This window comes from Crocodylus porosus, unplaced genomic scaffold (genome assembly GCF_001723895.1).
Source record: "Crocodylus porosus isolate Cpor-Errol unplaced genomic scaffold, CroPor_comp1, whole genome shotgun sequence".
Taxonomy (NCBI): Eukaryota; Metazoa; Chordata; order Crocodylia; family Crocodylidae; genus Crocodylus; species Crocodylus porosus.
The window spans coordinates 36,681,960-36,687,451 of NW_017728915.1; positions in this window are offsets into that span (position 1 = coordinate 36,681,960).

A 5,492-nucleotide genomic window follows, 5' to 3' on the forward strand; every position below is an offset into this window, starting at 1 on the left:
CTTCAGCCCAGGAAGGGGGAAAATGAGGCCGGAGCGTCTCTCCATCAGCCGCGCCGTCCCGCACCCGCCGGGGTAAGTGCCTCTCGCCTCTTGTCGCCTTCTTCCCCGGCGCGCGTGGGCAGGTTTTGGAGGACGAGAGGGGTGCGTGTGGTCTCTGGGTGTGTGCATGTATGTGCTCGGTGTGTGTGTGCGCTCTCTGCACACGTGAGTGTGCGTGTATGTGCATGTGCATGTGCTCTCTGTCTGTCTTCTGTATGTGCATGTCGGTGCGTGCGTGTGTTCCCCGTGTGCTGGGTGTGTTATGTGCGTCTGTGCTCCCTGTGCAAGTGCTTGGTGTGTGTAGGTGTGTCGATGTGCTCTGTGTGTGTGTGTGTGTGCATGGGTGTGAATATGTCCTCTGTGGGGGGGGGGAGGTGGGGGGTTATATTCTCAATGTTCACCTCTAGGAACCGAGCAGATGCACCGGCTCCTGCAATGTTATCTCGTCATGATGGGGGGAGGAAAAGCAAAGCCCCCCACCCCCCAGCCAAGGAGAAATGAGCCCAGCCGAGCCAGCCCTGCTGCTGCCTCTCTCCCAGCGAGCCCCGCCGGGACAGCAGGAGGGTCTCCCCTCACTGCCACCCCACCCCCTTCCTCCCCAGATTTGCTTTTAAAGGTCGGATGATAATTCAATACCTTTTTACAAGAAAGATAGATGCCCATCGGGTTTCCAGCACACGCACAAAAACAAAACAAAACAAAAAAATCCCTCTTATTTGCAAGCAATCGTGACTAGCCGTCAGGGCGCCTGACACGTTTGTGATACCACCGGCAGGGATTCAGCAGCCAGATCTTCCTCGGCTGCCCCCTCCAGCTCCCTTTGCAAGCCCGGGAAGCAACTGGCAGCGTGTTGCAAAGCCAGCGGCACGTCTCCCCCCGCCCGGGCAAGAGCTGCGCGTGGGACCGAGCCCCACGGGCGGGCGTGGGGAGGGCTGGGGCGCCTGGCCTTGCAACGCAGCGGGCTTTCAAGGACGAGACGAAGCGTGGATGAAGCCCGTGCTCCAGTGGGGAGGCTGCCGCTGCTGTTTCCCGGCCAAGCTCCCCCCTTCAGCTGCTAGACGGAAGGCAAACGCCTTGCCACCTAGGAAAGAGTGGGGTTTAGGGCCTGGGATACAGCAGCCTTCACACCTACAATGCTTTGCGGGGTGTCTCCTTGTATAGCATCCTCCCAATTCAGCTAGAGGAAGACTAGGAAATATCCGCCACCCCAGAGTGCGGGTCCCATCAACGCGCTGAAAGCCGGCGGGTTAAAACCAGAGGGAAAGCGAAAAAGGAAAATAAAATGAAAGGGCAACGCAGGGGAGGTGAGTGGTGCGTCCTGCACTGTCCAGAATTAAAAACCAAACCAAACCAAAACGCACATCCCCTGTCTTCAGCAAGTGATCGGGTCCCGCTGTAATAGATGCTCTCACCGTTGTCACGGGGGAAGTAGCTCCTGGGTCAGGTTTTTATAGCATTTTCCCCGCAGTCCTACCTACCCCGGGTTCCTCTGTTTTGCCACATGGACAAATGTGTTATGGCTGGAATTACCCTTTTCGTGTGTGTATCGGTAGATAGATAGACAGACAGATAGATACAGGGTGTACATATCTATCTATAATTATATCTATATACAGGGTGTACATTATCTATCTATCTATCTATCTGTAGATAGATAGATAAATGATATATAGATACAGATATCAGTGTGTGCATATCTATATCTATCTACCTATTTATAGATAGATGGATTATTTATTTATTTATAAAATAACTTGATTGGTAACCGTCCGCTGGTTTCCGAGAAAGAAATCCCCAAAATATAGGAAAAAGCTTGGGGGCAGGGGGGCAGGGGGAGAACCTTCCTCCCTCCCCAAATTATTGATGTAAAATCCCGAAGTATAAGCAGTGGCTGCAGCCTGCATCGAAGCTAAAAGCTGGGAGGCAATTTGCACGCAGAAGTCACCCAGCTACTGTACCAGCAAAATAATTAGCTCCAGCGGTCAGGTCGCTTTTGGAAGAGCTTTTAATGAAACCGTGTTCTTTGGGGTAAACGAACACGGTGGGTGTGTGTGTGTGTGTGTGTGTGTGTACACACATCTCAAGAAACAAAATTGCAGGAGCTGGTACATCTGCTCGGTTCCTAGTCATGGGGTGGGGTGAGGAGCAAAGACCTCATCAGCAACGATGAAAGCAGCCCAGTCACTTTTGGGAGTGTGAATATTTTCTTTCCCATCTCTTTTATCTGGTAACCAATACAGATGTCGGGGCTGGGGAGGTTTATCCGTGTGCCATCTTCATTACCTATATGAATGAAGATATATATATACATAGATATACATATACAGATACAGAGAGAGAGAGAGAGAGAAAAATGAAGATGGCACACGAAATGAAGGCGCCTGTATTTTATAGGTCTGGCGGGGCGGGGGGCAGGAGAAGTGATGGTGTTTCATGCATCGACTTAGCTGTGCAGTGGGGCAGGGCAGAGGTGGGGAGCAGGGGCCGGCCCAGGCCCCCCGTCTCTCTCAAACGGGAGAGCAGGGCAGGAAGGGCCCGTCCCCTCCAGACATCATTCACCCCAGTGCTGCTCCTCGACTCCTTAGGGCTCCTAGAGCAAGAGGGCTGAAGGGACTCAGGAGGTCACCTGAGCAGCACCAGCCCCACCTAAAATCATAAGTGCTGGGGGGCGGGAGGATTTTTTTTTTTCACATTAAAAAAAAAAAAAATCATAATCTTGCTGGGGGGAATCTCCTGGGAGGTTTTAGACAGAGCCAGATCTCCCAGCTCTGAAAATGGGTTATTGCCAAAGCACTGCCCCTTCCCCTTCGTTTGAAGGGGGGGAAAAAGGGGGAAAGCGGCGGTGTTTTGTGTAAAAATAGACAAATCCGCGCTCTCTTCCTTTTCCTGGGCCGAAGGTATTTTTACTAGCTAATTGCTTAAGTGAACTAGACCCTGCAACAAGCCGGCCTGTAATCCGAGGCTGGAAATGTATATAGGTGGTATTGTGAGAAGCGGGCTCTGCACTGGGGTGCTCCTTCGCAGAGAGGCCCGGCGTGTTTATGCGAGCGCAGACCACCCATGCAGAGGGCAGCAGCGACGTGCGGCTATCTCCCCCTGCCCCTGCTTTTCATTAACACCAGGGGCTTCAGGCCAGCCCCTCGGCTTCTCGTCTGCCCCCTCCCCCCTTTGGCAGGCGATTCTCCTGCCTCCTCGCCCAAAATCTACCCCCCCCCCCCATTGCAAATTGATCCTTAAAGGTGGACACAAGGGAGGAGGAGGCCCCTGGTGCAAGGGGTGCGGGCACGGCCTGGCTGCCCCCCCGCCCCCCTCCTTCCCAAGCTTTGTCACAAGGGGTTCAAGGAGCCTGGGAAAAGCAGTGCACGCGTCCACACTGCGGGGACTAGCCACGACCTGCTCCGGGTGCACAGCCAGAGGCTCCATGCACCTCGGAAAGGCACCGCCGCCCCGTCGGGGATCCCAGAGCACAGCCCCGCAGCACACACGTGCGTGCGACACCCACGCGTGGGCACGGGCGTGACGTCCGCGAGCGCGCGGGAAGCAACAGCCCTGGAGGAGCAGGTTCCTTGGTTGTCCCGGAGTAAGGAGTTAGGCCCATTTCTGCGCCCCCGAGCGCCCCTGGAGCCGTGAGGCCAGGGGGAGGGGGGCATCCTGCGTGGATGCCATCTCGCGCGTGCTCGCCCCAAAACACGCGCATTTTCCGCGACGCCCTGCAATGAAGTGTTTGCCACCGTTACAGCACAGCTCTCCCGGGCGGTGCCCGCAGCAGGGACCAGGTCCTCGCAGGGCCTTGGCTGCGCGCTTCCCGCAGAGGCGATTTAAAATCCCCCGTGTCTTTAAATCCCGGCGCACGGGGACTCCCCTTCGCGCCCCAGCCGCCGGGGCTGCAGCAGAGGCTGGCCCCGGGCCGCTTCGCCACGGGCCCGCCAAAAAACTAAAGGCGGCTTGCACCGGGGGGTGGTGCGGGCACCCTCGGCTCGCACCCCGGGGCAGGACCGCAGCTCCGCCTGGCCTGGGGGCGGGGGGGCCGTGGTCAGGTCCCCCTGCCTGAGACCCTCTAGGAGCCAGAGCACTGCGCGCGCAGAGCGCCTCGCGCAGTGCGCGCGCACCGCGCCGCCGGGCTGAGCGGGAATAGGAGCAAAACGCCCGGAAAAAGGAGCCGTGTTGGGGGGTCCCTTAGAAAGCAAGCGAGCCGGAGACGGGCTGCGAGGTCCCCGAGGAAGCAACGCCGCCTGGCCGCGTCGTGCCCGGCCCCGGCGCGCCTCCCCCGGGGCAGGGTCGCGCCTGGAAAGGCCGCGCCGAGGCCGCGACACTTCTGCTGCAGATCCACAACAATCCCTGCCACGAAAATCGTGCGGGGTGGGGCGGAGTGAAGGCAAACCAGCCCCGGGGCCGGCGGCAGACGGGGACTCCCGGCCGGGCGCCCCTTCCCACCGCCACATGTTGCTCGCATTCACTTGCCCCTCTCGTTTGTTTGCACCGGAGTGGCCCCCGAGCCGTGGGCCATGCCCCAGGCCCCAGGCAGCGCGCAGGGCCGGGCAGGGCGGGTTTGCATCTCGGGGAGCTGCGCGCGGCGGGAAGTGGCTGTGCGTGCTGCGGTGTGGTCAGCAGAGGATCCCCCCGGCCCCCTGGAAGAAGCCGACACCGCTTTGCGGTTGACCAAAAGCCCTGATTTCTAGTTACGCTCTGCGACCCCCGAAGAAAACCCTGATTGGATTTATCCGGGGCTCGGCGGGGGAGGGGGCGGCCGCGCCGGAAAAGGCCAGACAGCGAGGGGCTGAAGGGCCTTTTTTCTCCCCCCCCCCCCCCACCATATTAAATACTTTCCCCCGGGTCTAGGAAAGCCTTGCAAGCACTGCGGGGAGGCAGACGAGCCGCGGGCTCCAGGAGCTGCAGCTCCAGCCCGTCTCGGGGGGCGAAAGCGGAGCCCACCGGGGTGCCCCGACCTCCAGTCACTGGATCCATGCCCCCCACGAAGCGTCGAGGTGTTTTGGAGAACCCCCCCCCCCGCCACCCCCAGCAGTGCCCCGGCTCGCCAGCCCGCAGCGCGTCCCGGTGCGCTGAGCCCCGCATCGCCGCGTTGGCGACCTGGCCCGGCTCAGCCACCTGCTCGGGGACAGCTCTCGCGGTCTCCGGAGCACATCGCCGCTTTGCACCGGCGGCACGGCGGGGGACACCAGCCCGGCCTTCCCCCGGAGCTCTGCAAGCGCCCCTCCCGTGTCCTGCGCGTCGTGTGTCCGCTAAATTGCACCGAAATAAGCCCCGCACGAGCAGTTTCTCCCGGGAACAGCCCTGGGGGCCTCTGGGCATGTTATCCCTGATCCGTGGGCTGCAGTAAAGGGTATTTCGGAAAGGATCCGCACGTGGCTGCTTGCCTTTATTTCGCCCCCTCATTAAAAATCGCCGCCCCCTCTTTTTTTTTCAAGCCAATTTCATAAGAAAAGCAGGACTAA